The sequence below is a fragment of the Chiloscyllium plagiosum genome, chromosome 11 (assembly GCF_004010195.1).
Source record: "Chiloscyllium plagiosum isolate BGI_BamShark_2017 chromosome 11, ASM401019v2, whole genome shotgun sequence".
NCBI lineage: Eukaryota > Metazoa > Chordata > Chondrichthyes > Orectolobiformes > Hemiscylliidae > Chiloscyllium > Chiloscyllium plagiosum.
In genome coordinates, this window is record NC_057720.1 from 62,034,501 (window position 1) to 62,049,981 (window position 15,481).

A 15,481-nucleotide genomic window follows, 5' to 3' on the forward strand; every position below is an offset into this window, starting at 1 on the left:
CCTTGACAATACTTCCTTGCACCCTGCTTCTCACCTCTCTCCTTTAAGTCACTTCTGAAAGCCATTTCCTTTGACCAAGCTTTTTGTCATTTGATGTAATGTCTCCTGGGGGAGGCAATGGCTTAGTAGCATTAACGCTGGGCTATTAATCTAGAGATCCAGATAATATTCTGGAGATCTGGGTTCAAATCTCATCACAGCCAGATGGTCGAAATTGAATTCAATTAAAAAATCTGGAATAAAGAGTTTAATGGTGATCATGAATTCAATGCTGATTATTGGAATAATCCATCTGGTTCACTAATGTCCTTTAGGGAAGGAAATGGCCATCCTTACCTGGTCTGACCTCCCTGTGACTCCAGACCCACAGCAATGTGGTTGACTCTTATCTGCCCTCTGGGCAATTAGGGATGGACAATAGATGTTGGCTGAGTCCAGCAATGCCCTCATCCTGTGAATTAATTTTTAAAAATGTGGCTTGGTGTCATACTTTGTATTGTAATGCTCCTGTGAATGACCTTGGGATGTCTCAATATGTTAAATGTGACAGAGAAATATAAGGTATTGTGTTCTTATTTTGAGAAATTTATTTGGGTGATATGGCTGTCATAGTCGAATAGCTGGCAGTGTGTAAGCTGTGAGTTGTGAGGCTTGTAGCAGAATGAAGTGTATGAGATGGAGCATGTGAATGTGATTGGCGGAGAGCATTGTTAGGGGACAGAGGGATGAATAGAGCAGTCTCTGAAGCTAGTGGTGCACTTGGTTTCACATGGCATTTTAATATCCACTTGCTGACCTTGGCATTCTTTTGATGTCACTGAACATTTTGTGTAGTTGGCTTCTTGAAGCTATTCTCCTGGTGCTGACATCAGTGTCTATCTGCAGCTAGTGCCTTGTGAAGCTGGCAGTTCTCCACGTCCTATGTGGACATCTCTCTTACTTTTCACTTCCTTCCATCAAGGCCTCCAGTGCAGCACTGAGGTCTACTTTTTAACTATACTTCATCTTCTTTATGGTTTCCCAGCAGAGACTAACTGCCTAGTTGGCAAAACTGCTCCAGCCGCAGTGCATTTTTCCTTTAAACAGGGACCAGGGTTGGCTTCACATAGGGCTATCCCACTACTTGGGTGACCAGTGCTATGAGGAGAAAGTGAGGTCTGCAGATGCTGGAGATCAGAGCTGAAAATGTGTTGCTGGAACAGCGCAGCAGGTCAGGCAGCATCCAGGGAACAGGAGAATCGACGTTTCGGGCATAAGCTGAAGAAGGGCTTATGCCCGAATCGTCGATTCTCCTGTTCCCTGGATGCTGCCTGACCTGCTGCGCTGTTCCAGCAAGACATGACCAGTGCTATGCCTATATTGCAGTCAATGGCATTGCCAGCCCCATGTCTGTTTCCAGGAACTATTATATTTAGCTTTATTATATAATCACTGAAGTCTGTCGTCAACAAAGATGCTGTTTAGTGGCCCTCCTTTTTGTTTGTTGTGTTTTATATATTAACAGAACTTTTAGTACAAAGGCCAGTTTATAGTTTTCAACACACATCCTGGCATGATAATGTGTTCATTCTTGATGGACATGTGCGATTTGAAAGGCAAATCTCTGGAACCCATTTATTTAATTGCTCCAGAATGTATAATAAACTTAAATGGAAAATCTGTTCAGCAAAATATGTTTGTAACTTGAGTTTAATTTAAAAAGAAATTTTCTTTCCTTGGAGAAAAATATAACGCAATGACATTTTAATTTTGATCAAATATGATAACAAATTATTAGTGTATTCAAATGAAAACCACCTTCACTCGGGAAAAGCCCGTGGACGCTTTCAGCTAAATCTATTTGTCCTGATCAAAATAAATATACAGGAGATGTTGCTTCTTTGAGTAGAGTCAAAGGAAATTTAACTGAATTATTACTAGCTGCATCATCTTCTGTTTCCACAGCACTGCTAACATATTAAACTGTCCTAAGGCACTTCACAGGAGTATTATAAAACATAATGCGATATTGTGCCACACAAGGAGATATTAGAATGGATGACCTGAAACTTGGTTGAAGAAGTATGTTTTAAACTGTGGTTTGAAGGAGCAAAGTAAGATGATGGAGCTGCAATGTCTGGGAAGAAAATTCCAAAGGTTTGAGCGCAGGCAGTTTAAAACAACGACAGAGTGGAATGATTAAAATCGGGGATACTCGTAGGCTGGCATTGAAGGACTGGAAACTTAAGGTGATTACAGAAATGGGGAGGGGTAAGGCCATGGAGGAATTTATAAGTAAGGGTGGAAATGTTAAAGTTGAGACATTGCTTTAACAGGTAGTAATGTAGGTCACTTTATTAAAGAGCTTACATTAACCTTGTAAATGAGAATATGCTGCAACATCTGTGGGAACTAATGGAGTCAGCATGGTGCAGTCCAGATTTTGCTTGCTCAATGCGATTTTGGTTTTACTCCTCACTTGAGTGAAATATGAAAACAAATTGTGATATTTCAGCATACCTGAACCTTTATCTATTTCTCATTGGGCTTCAGTAAAACTATGGGTTTCAGTTCAGCACTTCCATTCTCTACATGAAAATTGAGAAAAGTGTGGTTTATTAATTTAAATCTTTTTGACCAGGAAAGGTAGTGTAGGAGCTATTTTATATAGGTGTTCAGAGTGTCACAGATTTTGCAGAAATTAAAAACATCAGAAGCCGTGGAAGATCAGTGGGGGTTAAACTATCTTGGAGGAACTGTGTGCAACATGGAGCACCGAAACCCACTTTTAAATATTTGACCATGTTTTGTCATTGAAACATTTTTTTGATGAATTAACTGCTTTTCATTTTTCACTCTCAGTGATTTCCACTGAAATGCAATAATTTATTCTTCTCTAATAGTTTGCATGACAATAATAAATCATTATAAAGAATGCAAAATGCTTGACACTATTAAACTTGATGCTGATTTGTAATAAATGCAGCCAAGTGAGTAATCTACACATAAAACCAGGAAATGCTGGAAAAAGTCACTGGGTCAAACAGCATCTGTGGAGTGACAAACAAGATTAACGTTTCACATCTGTGAATTTTTATCAGTGGACTGTAGTATGAATCCAGTCTCACTAGAGGAAGAAAGCTTTCTATTATCAGGAACAGAGAAATATGGCAGTAAGGAAGGCCATTTGACCCATCAAGTTTGTACCTACTATCCAATCTAATCCCATCTCTGATCCATAGTCCTGTAGTTTTTGTATCATCTCAAGTGCATATCCAAGTTTTTTTTAACTATGACTGAAGTAACTGGCTAGAATTTTACTCCATCCATGCTAGTGGACAGGCAGATAGGAGACACATTAAATTGGGTGCTCTGGCAGTGGGTATCTCTGCTGACATCTTACTGGAACACGATATGTGTTAAGTGGCTGCATGCCATTCAATTAATTGAGGCTATGAGTGTGCAATTCCTCTCACTTAGGAACGTCCTCCCAGTGCCACATCAGGTCTTGGCTTCCTGATCCAGCAGAGGTGACTTTGCATCAATCTTGCAGCTGGATAGGAATGTTGGCGGCTCCATGGAAATCTCTACCCATAGTGTCTCCTCATTACATTCCTCAGAGTATTGCAAAGTACTTTACACAACATTTATTATGTTGAAGTGCAGATATTATTGATAAATGCAGCAGTACACAAGATCCCACAAGTCAGGCTGAACCGAGTGATCAGCTAGAATTGTTTGGACATATTGGTCCCAGTGGTAGAGGGAGGAATGTTGACCAGAACACTGGAAGGATTTCTTGCTGTGGGATCATTCAGCTGAACAGTCGGGTATGGGTAAAAGGAAAACTGTGTGAGCTAGAAAACGTAAGGAACTCAAATGGCAATATCTGCATCTCACCATCTTATTCCATGTCAGGTCAGAGCTTGGATTGTGTTGTGGTTTATATGCACAGAAAATTTAATTTCTGTCATCCTAATAGATTGTTAGTGAAAATTACCCAGTGAGGTACCAAGTAAATAACAATCTAATGTTCTTTGAAGTAGAGGAACATAGAGAAACATATCATCCTCCAGAATCATCCTCACTCTGGGGCATGTTTCAGATGCAATTAGGAACCTTCAATTCCACTTTCTTCACATTTAACATTGCTAATAATCTACAAGGTGCATATTCGAAGAGGTGTAATGGAAAGGTAACAAAACATTTCTCTGTACTGGTTGAATTCAAATCAGTGACTTCTAGCAATTGGTTTTATAGCACCACAAATAAACCTCCATTGAGGATTTATCTTTATTCAATCATGGGATATGGGCATGGCTGGCCATGTCAGCATTCATTGCCCATCCCCAGTTGCCCTTGAGGATGACATCAATGTGTAAATCTTTGACTTTATACGGCAGGGCTGTTTGGAATCTTAAAATTTTAACAGCAACTCATACAAAATAAAACTTCCATTGCATTGCAAAATGGTGATGCATTGCAAAATTCCAAATTCTTGAATAATTTGATTTGAGAAGTCAAATCATAACAACTTTTAAATTGAATAGTTTTCATGACTATTTTAAGAAGTTATTGAGAGAAAAGTAATGCATTGAGTCCAATGTAGATGGTATATATTTTGAAGAATTTCAGTTGAAACGAATGATGTGGGGACCAAAATTAGCTGCTAATGACAATAGCTGTAAAAATAGTAGTTTAGAAGAAATTCTTCATTGCCCACAAGAGTGGACAATGTATGCAATGTTCATATATGCACACTTCCTTTAGGCTTCTAGTGACATAGATCACACAATTGTATTTTATCCTCTTCTGCCTTACCCGATGGCTCACTAATGAGGCACCCTGGCTAGAAATTACATTTCCCTGTCTCCTCTCAGGTCTATAGCAACGCTGTTCAACTTAGTTAATAGGCCATTTGCTCAAATCTAAATGCAGACAAAGTTGAAATGTCTTGTGAAAGCCTTCCAAGGCCTGATGGGTAAAGCCGTGGAGACTTCACAGACATTTAGAAATGACGGATCAGACCTAGAGCTGGTTCCAAACTGCTGAGTCCAGCGTTTTCACTGTAGAAAGGCCCACTGTAGAAGGGCCCAATTTTAGAATTGTTGTAAATGCACTTGCATGTTGGCTAAGGAGTAAGAACTGTCAAAGCGTTAAATTATTTAAATCTCGAGCCCTTTAAATATTAGAAAAGCCTACTGTGTCAGTGAGTGATAAATTAACATTAAGCTGTGAATTTTTTGAAATCCATAACACTTTAAAAAAGCAGAGATCTTGATTTGCCTCTGTCTGTGAGAGGAGAAGTAAAGGGCGTTTTCTAATCAACATGCTTGGAGACTTTATTACACACTGCTGGAGTAGGTAGGATCTGAACCCAGACCTCCTGGCTCAGAGGCATGGACTCTGAGAGGAAACGTAAAAAATAAATCTGGTTGATAGGTTACAACAGCTGTTTGTTAATATTATCCCAAGGGCTGTCATTATATATTATTAATGCTCACCTATCGACCTATTATTATCTCATTAGGTAATCCTACATTCAGTGAGATTGGCAGGCCAAAGCGATTTAGCTTGTGGGAGGCTGAGGACTTTGATGGGAGTTTTGTTATAAAGTGAAGACTATAACAGACATTTAGAAATTTATTATAATTCAAGGCTCCTGAGTTATGCCCATGATGATACTGGGTAAGTTAACATTGGAGAGTGTAAGGACAAAAGATATGTTGAAATGAGTCAAGTAGAAAGATCAGCAGCTGGTTAGCATGCGTGCACGGTTTAAGTTCAAGGCAGACTAGGAATGAAGCAAAAAGGAAAGATAACTTAGGACATATTACTAGAGATGTTGGAAATCATGAGAATAAGAACATTAGCATTAAGGCGCTTTACCTGAATGCTCGTAGTATTTGTAACAAAGTACGGCACAAATCATCGTGAATGATTATGATGTGGTCGGCATCACAGAGATGTAGTTGCAGGGGGTTCAGGACTGGCAGTTAAACATTCAAAGATTTACAACTTATCAAAAAAGACAAGGAAGTGGGCAGAGAGGGGGCGGGGTTGCCTTGTTAGTTAAGAATTAAATTAAATCTATGGCACTGAATGACATAGGGTCAGGTGATGTGGAGTCTGTGTGGGTGGAGTTGAGGAACTACAAAGTCAAAAAAACCATAATGGGAGTAATGTACAGACCTCCCCAGCAGTGGTCAGGACCAGGGATGCAAGATGTACCAGGAAATAGATAGGGCATATCAGAAGGGTAAGGTCATGGCGATCATGGGGGACTTCAATATGCAAATGAACTGGACGAATAATGTTGCCAGTGGATCCAAATAAAGGGAATTCATGGAATGCTTACAGGATGGCTTTTTGGAACAACTTGTGATGGAGCCCACAAGGGAGCAGGCTATTCTGGACTTAGTGCTATGTAATGAGCCAGATTTTGTAAAAGATCTTAAAGTAAGGGAACATTTAGGAGGCAGCGATCATCATATGGCAGAGTTCAGTCTGCAGTCTGAAAGAGAGAAGGCAAAATCGGATGTAATGGTGTTATAGTTAAATAAGTGTAATTACATGGGCATGAGAGAGGAACTGATTAAAATCGAGTGGAAGCAGAGTCTAGTAGGGAAGACAGTAGAGCAATAATGGCAGGAGTTTCTGGGTGTAATTGCGGACACAGTACAGAGGTTCAACCCAAAGAAAAAAAAAGTGGAATTAGACAGCCGCCACGGCTGACAAAGGAAGTCAGGAAATGTATCAAAGAATAAGACAGAGCCTATAAAGTGGCCAAGAAAGCAGAAAGCAGAAGTTTGGGAAAACTACAAAACCAAACAGAGGATAACAAAGAGAGAAATACGGAAGGAGAGGATCAAATATGAAGGTAAGCTAGCCAGTAATATTAGAAATGATAGTCAAAGTTTCTTTCAATACATAAGAAACAAACGAGAGGCATAAGTAGAAGTTGGGCCGCTCCAAATTGATGTAGGAAGGCTAGTGATAGGAGATAAGGAAATAGCTGAAGAACTTAATAAGTACTTTGTGTCAGTCTTCACAGTGGCAGACATGAGTAATATCCCAACATTTAAGGAGAGTTGGGGGCAGAGTTGAGTATGGTAGCCATTACAAAAGAGAAAGTGCTAGAAAAGCTAAAAGGTCTAAAAATTGATAAATCTCCTGACCCCGATGGGCTACATCCTAGAGTTCTGAGAGAGGTAGCTGAAGAAATAATGGAGGCGTTGGTTGTGATCTTTCAAAAATCACTGGAGTCAGGAAAAGTCCCAGAAGATTGGAAAATCACTATTGTAACCCATGTGTTCAAGAAAGGATTAAGACAAAAGATGGAAAATTATAGGCTGATTAGCCTAACCTCGGTTGTAGGTAAAATTCTAGATTCCATCGTTAAGGATGAGATTTCTAAATTCTTGGAAGTGCAAGGTCGGATTACAACAAATCAGTATGGTTTTAGTAAGGGGAGGTCATGTTAGAATTCTCTGAAGAGGTAGCAAGTAGGTTAGACCAGGGAAACCCAGTGAATGTTATCTATCCAGACTTCCACCAGGCCTTTGATAAGGTGCCTCACAGGAGGCTGCTGAGTAAGGTGAGGGCCCATGGTGTTCGATGTGAGCTGTTGGCATGGATTGAGGATTGGTTGTCTGACAGAAGGCAGAGAGTTGGGATAAAAGGTTCTTTTTCAGAATGGCATCTAGTGACATGTGGTGCCCCCCAGGGTTCAGTGTTGGGGCCACAGCTGTTCACTTTATATATTAATAATCTGGATGAAGGGACTGGGGGCATTCTGACGAAGTTTGCCAATGATACAAAGTTAGGTGGACAGGCAGGTAGTTCTGAGAAGGTGGGGAGGCTACAGAAAGATTTAGACAGTTTAGGAGAGTGGTCAGGAAATGACTGATGAAATTCAATGTGAGCAAATGCAAGGTCTTGCACTTTGGAAAAAAGAATACAGGCATGGACTATGGTGAGAAAATTCATAAAGCCAAAGTGCAAAGGGATCTGGGAGCGCTAGTCCAGGATTTTCTAATGGTTGACTTGCAGATTGAGTCCGTGGTTAAGAAAACAGAATGTAATATTGTCATTTATCTCAAGAGAGTTGGAATATAAAACAGCGATGTGCTACTGAGACTTATGAAAGCTCTAGTTAGGCTCCATTTAGAATACTGTGTCCAATTTTGGACCCCACACTTCAGGAAGGACATACTTGCACTAGAGTGTGTCCAGCAGAAATTCAGACAAATGATTCCTGGAATAATAGGCCTAACGTATGATGAACAACTGAGGATCCTGGGATTGTATTCATTAGAATTTAGAAGGTTATGGGGAGATCGAATAGAAACTTACAAGATAATGCATGGCCTAGAAAGGTTGGACGCTGGGTAGTTGTTTCCATTGGGTGGGAGACTAAGACCCGTGGGCACAGCCTTAGAATTAGAGGGGGTCAATTTAAAATGGAAATGAGGGGACATTTCTTCAGCCACGGAGCGCAGTGGAGGCCAGGACGTTAAATGTCTTCAAAGCAGAGATTGATAAATTCTTGATCTCGCAAGGGATTAAGGGCTATGGGGAGGGTGCCATGATTGAACAGTGGAGTGGACTCGATGGGCTGAATGGCTGTACTTCCACTCCAATGTCTTATGGTCTTATGGTCTCATGGAGTTGGCACCAAGTTGGGATAGTGTTCTTATGATATCTGCACAGCATAGGCCAGTGTGGGGAGTAGGATGCATCATTGAGTGAGGTTAGAAGATGCACTGGCTTGGAGGGAATGGGGGCCATTTTAGGAAGTAAAGCATGGCTTGATATGGAGACATAGGAGCTATAAGGGCTAGGTGGGGAGGAATGGGATGAATTTGCAAGATGGGGCAAGGGAATTGAGGGGGTGAGGGTGTGGAGGATAAACTCTAGAGTTCTTAATATCACACAAAACAATTGGGACAATATCCCAGAGAACCAAGGTTGTCACTCATTGGAAACACATATAACTGTCCTCAATTTGTCACTAGGGGTGATGTGTCTGACTACTTCCTTCATCTATAGATCTTCCCTCACCCTCCCCACCATCTCCAACTCCACCCTCTTCCACTTTATCATCTCTCTCCCACCTTACTCATTGCTACTTCACCCTCTCCAATCCCACCCTCTCACCCTCTCGAACCCCACCCTCTCCCAGCTCACTGGCTCTGACCCCATCCTCATCCACCCACCCATACCCACCCCACCCTCTTCACCTCACTCACTCTCAACCTACAGCCATGATCCCAACATTCGGCTGAGTATTTTCCAAGGTGAGTGTAGGAAATTGAGCAATTTCCTGATTTCTGTGACGCACACCAGGAGCAAGATTCCAGGATTATATATTTACTTCCTCTTTACGTTATAAATAAAATTAACTGGATGAGTGTATGATGGAAAACAAAATTACAAATGATAAGTATTGGTGTATTAACACAATGGGATACAACATTCCTGTTTGGTCACCATTGGAATTCTGTCTTGAATGCACATCATCAGAACGGAGCTCTATAAGCTGGAATGTTAGTAAGTTATGTAATTCAACCTCATTACCTTCCAATATTTTCATAAACATTTTTGAGTCTTCTTTCTCTATTAACATCATTCATGGGATCACATAAATTAGAATAAGCAATTTGGATTTTGTGGCAATGCTGCTTTTTTAACAAGGTTATTTTGCCCTTGGTTTTTTTCAAGAGGGGTCATAAAGGGAGAGGTTCCGATATGTCTGGAAATATCTACTTGAAAAGACTTTTAAGTTTTTTTTAAAAAACACTTGAACGATGAAAGGGGAGCAGCCAGTTCTCCCAGTTCAGGGTTTCTTCTGTTTAAGTTTTAGCAAGTAGTCTATTTGAAGCTGTTGGTCAGGTTTTAGCTGGGTACCCTCGGAAACAGCTCCATCCTGATCCTCTCTGTGTGACATCTCTGTCTTGTAAGAAGCTATGTTTGAATTTATCTTTTTGCCAAGGGGTATGTTTATGGGATGTTGCAGGAAATCGCAACAGCTCTTTAGTAAGTTACGTTTTCACGTCAGTTGGGTTTTCAAATAATTATGTTATTCTAAATTCGGTTTCTTTTGTTCATATGTGAATAAATTGTTTTGTTTAAAACAGAGTGGTTTGACGAGCAGCATCACTCCTGAAATATCCACTAACACCTGCTTAAAACAACTAGAAAAGGTACGGTCTGACCTATCTTCTCGAAAGGTTTGAGGGGGTCATACCTGGTCCATAACGATATGATCTATGGAATGAGTAAAATGTAAATTTGAAAGTTTTGTTCCATGTTTTCTCAGCTATAAAATTCTCCAAATTTTTCATTCCTACTGATGACTTGAAGAGTTGAGAATACCATTCATTGTCCTGTCATATTTCTACCTGTGTATATAATCCAACCTAATGGAAAAAACTAGAAAGCACTGAATTGCAAAGTGAAGAGACCAGTGACACTTGATAGCAGGGGGCAATAGTGACTGGTTTGTGACACAACTACAAGTTTAAAATGTCAGGTATTTTAAAAATGTTCAGATTTTTCCTGGGTATTAAATTAAACAATTTATTGCAAAATAAAATCCACACAATGGAAGGAAAAATAAAAAATGATTGATACTCCTAAAACTTTTATAGAAGTTATAACCTCAATAGCTAGAGATGAGATATATAAGAAAGGGGCTTCAAAGGAACTTGAGCAGTATAAATGTTTCAAATCTGATTTTAATTTGTGAATAACATTAAACACTTTTAAACGCCTCCGCCAAATATTCCTCATCATTGTTGATCTCTCAGATGTGTCCAAGGCTATGCTTCTTTATGAAGCTGAAAGATCAAATCATTAACTGAGTTCTTAAAGGAACATTTAAAGCAAAAGAAAGCATTCAAATCTCAAAAAAAACCACTGATTCTGAGAAAACCTTTTTGAATAAAGAAAGATTTTTAAAGCCAGCTGTCATTTGCAGTTCATCTATTTCTGATGTCTAATTCATCTTGCAGATACACACCTTAGCACGATTTTGAGTTCAACTTTGGGCATCCATATTGTATTATAAACAAATTAGCTCAGTGTAATAGAAGGTTCCACAGCTTATAAATGAATACATTACTAAACTAATGATTGTTTGATGTTAAGCTTTGACTTTATTTAGAAACCTTGGTGAAGAGTTGAGCTTCCATGATACTTAAGATTTCTATAGTTAAAAGGAGTAATGATTACTGACAGCAGATTTGCTATTCCTCATGCATTCTCATGACTGAGAAGGAGAAACCAGAGGAAAAATATTTAGGAAAGACTTGATTCAATGTTTTTAGAAGATGATCCTTCAAGGATATTACTTCCTAAAGAGATGTACAGAGAACATAGGTTCAACAAAAATTTACTGTGCTATCTATTAGTAAAAATGGTTTATCAAACACACAAAAGGGAGTTGCGCTTGTTACTGCATGATGATCTACTTCATGGCAATGGAGGATCACTACCCCAGTAAAACTTTGCAGCACTGTTTATCTTTAGACAGCCACAAAGGCTCTTTGTAGTATGAGTCTGCATGCCATCTATCCACGTGTAACTGAGGCATTTTCCAGGAGGTCTGAAAAATATCACAGCAGTTCAGATCTCTGGGGTGTTATGGAGTTGCTGACTATCTTGAAGCCAGGGATGCCATAGATGGCACCCATGTTGCTTTGCAAGTTCCAGCAGACAAGTTCTTCAACAGACAGGGCTTCCTCATTCTTAACGTACAGATAGTGTGTGAATACATGTAAAAAAGATTCTACACATCAGTAGGTTTGCTGTGTGTTGTCATGCTGGCTACACTCTTTCAGAATTTTGCTCTTCCTGACAGCTTCAAGGAAGAAACCTATGTTAATGAGTGGTCTGAATAATCTGGGCTGGGTGCTTTGTACTAAAGGTAGTCTGTTCCTAAGAGCTCGCACTTCAAGGGGTGGACCAAGTTAGCAGACAAATATCCTTACCATGTCCTTGGAACAAGAATGTCAATAAGCAACACTAGGGAAATCTACTAATACTATATAGCTCAAAAAGCAATAAGTATGAAGCCAGTCAACTTGTGGAAATTTTTATTACCAGTAAATTTATGAATATTATTTTGTTTAAATATAGAATGTCTGATTCATTATAGTACTAGGTGTACAGTTGTGAAAGTTGTGAACTATTATAAAACTCAAGCTATGATTCTATTTCATTATACTTTGATGATACCTTTTTTGAAATGTTAAGACAGATAAAATCTGCCTTACTAACAAAGTCAACAGTCCCAAGTGGGAAGGGGTGTCACTTCATGAGTTATAGCCAACTTTCCTGGTCTCATTTCATGCTGCAGATATTCTGTCCTTAGGTCCATTAAAAGAGCGTACACATTTCTTGCTGGAAACTAGTTGGTACCTGTGTTGAAAATTAAAACCTTTCCATGCATTGTTTCAGCTAATCTTTTGTGATCCAAGCCTGCAATAAATTACTGGTGCTTTTAATATGAAATGAAATGAGAAATGAGCAGAATTGATTGGGGTTGCTATGCAGTAAATTTAACCACCTTCTTCTGGCTGTTCACGCATTGAGACTTTAATTGAACATTAGCATTACAAGGAGTAAGTGCAAAGACAAATGATGTATATATAGCGTGTGGCCCGCTGCAGTAGATGATTGGTGTGACCTTCATATTTACTATGGTTGGTGATTGCTGTGTTGCTGCCATTTGTTCAAGTACAACCTTTCAAGGCAGGAGACAAAGTGTGTATTTTATCTGACCTCAGTGTTATGGTAGCTGCCGCCTGCTCCCTGAATTCCCCTGTCAGATTCCTGTGCTTTAAAGAAGTTTAATCATCTCCACAATAGCAGTGCATGATCTTAAAGCCATCAGCTTGTTTTGGCATAAGCATGTTGGAAAATATCCAGAGGTGATGTGAAATGGTGGTTCTGTTGCTTTTCCACAATGTTCAACATTACATCTCAAATCCCAAAATATGTACCTGGGGTGGGCACGATGACTCAGTGGTTAGAACTGCTGCCTCACAGTGCCTGGGACCAGGGTTCAATTCCAGCCTCGAGCAACTGTGTGGAGTTTGTACACTCTCCCCGTGTCTGCATGGGTTTCCTCCCACAATCCAAAGATGTGCAGGTTAGGTGAATTGGGCATGCTAAATTGTCCGTAGTGTTCAGGGATGTGTAGGTTAGGTGCATTAGTCAGGGGTAAATACAGGGTGGGGGAATGGGTCTGGGTGGGTTGCTCTTCGGAGGGTTGGTGTGGACTTGTTAGGCTGAAGGGCCTGCTTCCACACTGTAGGGATTCTATTCTATTCCACTTCACATATTTTTGTGCTACAGACCTTAGGAGATCTGACTTACAAGTATTTGCCAGGTCATCATGGGAAAGACAAGCATGTTATACATCTATAGCGATGCTTTTGTGCTCATTTGAACTCTTGCAGCTTATTGCCACCATATCAAGGACAACTAGGGGTTGGGCAATAAATACTGGCCCAGCCTGTGACACTCACACCTAAAGAATGCATTTCAAAAGAAGCGCTGTGTGTGCTTCAAGCTGTGTGCAAAAGTCAAAAGGAAGTAGTCCTTAATGGAGTGAATGGGACTCCAGTCAGTCGGGCCTACCACTCCAGTTAGTCAAAGGGACTATTGCAGTTAAGGGAATTGCCCATTATCTGTTGGATACTTGGTTCTACCAGACTAAGGGAGTCCATTCCCATACAGTTTAGGATGGCCATGGGCAATTCTGTAGGTCAAGTTTCAGGAAGTTTGAATTATAGGTGGGGGGGGGGTCAGCAAGGGTGCAGTGGAGATATCACAAACTGTTATAAATCAGAAGGAGGTCGTTTGGCCCATAGTGCTTGTTCTAGTTTTATGACCAAGTGCCATTGTCCTGCCTCTCCCTGAAATCCCTGCAACCCATTTCTACCTAAATAACCATGCAATACCCTCTTGAATTCCTCAGTCACATTTCCAGGCAATGCACTCTATACCCTAACTACTCACTGTGTGGAAACGTTTTTTCTCACATTACCGTTGCTTCATTTTAAGTCTATGCTCACTTGTTTTTTTTCTTTTATGACTGGGAACATTTCCTCAATACCTACTTTATCCAATCTGCTCATGATTTGGAAACCTCTATCACATTTCCTCTCAACGTTCAGCTCTCTGAGGAGAACAGTCCCAAGTTCTTCAATCTGACCTCAAGATCATTTCAACTGGGGCAGTGGCCTGTGCTCATTTGGGGCAGTCCTGCCAAATCAGTCTGGGTGGATGGGCCATGGTTAATCCCCATGGGGATTTAGTCTTTAATGGTCAGGGGGCATATCCGGTGGGCAGTCCATGGAGTCCAGAGGTAATCGGGGAATTCAAACCTGAGGTGGCAGCTGGAGTGAAGTCAAAGTCCCTCGGTGCCCACTAATGATGCAGAGTATCCATGTGTAGAGTGATGGAGTGCAGCTTGTGTGTATATCTAGCAGACACTGAGTGTTCTGAATCTGGATCCCCACAGCAGTCTCCAGCCTATCCAAGGAGACAGCCAGATGCACACATCTTGTAGCCAGCCTGGTACTGATATTGTTGTTGGACTCCTTCATCCTTCGATCTGGTTTACCGACTCTCTCCGGCAAACCTGTTTGCTGCTCCTGTGCCTGTCTCTGCAGTTTGACAAAGTCATGAAGGGCTGAGGACAGGAAATAGCCTCCTTCCTAAGGCTGAGGAGGGGCCTGGTCAATGGCCGTTCTCTTTGTTGGAGGCCTTGGACTGCTTCTCCTTCAACCAGCTGCAGAGACCTGTCAGTGAAGTGTTCACCAGACTCTGCTCCGAAGTCTAATCTAGCTGAAGTTCCCATTGTGGTGAATGTCTGTGAATGGTTTCAGGGGAATGTCTTCTGGTGTATCCTCTGAGGGTTCAGTAGGGTCTTCCTCAGAAGTGGCTGTGGAACGGTGGCCCCTTTGTCATGGGGATTTACTGGGTACCACTGCTGTCTGCGTAAGAGAACTGAGGGAATTAGTTGCTGAAGATGTATGAAAGCTTGTGCAGGTTAAGAATGATCTATTGTTAGTGGGAAAGGGAGTAGAGCACTGCATACCACATTGAAGCTTATGGTGTTGTTGTCCATTGAGGTCTTTCAGTCCCATGTAAGTATTCATGCTTTTAGATTAGATTACTTACAGTGTGGAAACAGGCCCTTTGGCCCAACAAGTCCACACTGACCCTCCAAAGAGCAACCCACCCTGACCCATTCCTCTATATTTCCCCTTCACCTAACACTATGGGCAATTTAGCGTGGCCAATTCACCTGACCTGCACATCTTTGAACTGTGGGAGGAAACCGGAGCACCCGGACGAAAACCATGCAGACACAGGGAGAATGTGCAAACTCCACACAGACAGTCGCCTGACGTGGGAATTAAACCCAGGTCTCTGGCGCTGTGAGGCAGCAGTGCTAACCACTGAACCACCGTGCCGCCCACCTTTT

The 15,481-nt window shown here is 40.9% G+C and overlaps 1 protein-coding gene across 1 annotated transcript in view; it reads left to right on the forward strand.

Moving 5' to 3' along the window:
• The window catches only part of nmnat2 (nicotinamide nucleotide adenylyltransferase 2), a 257,728-nt gene that overhangs the window by 29,216 nt on the left and 213,031 nt on the right, over positions 1-15,481 (forward strand). The window lies entirely within an intron of this gene.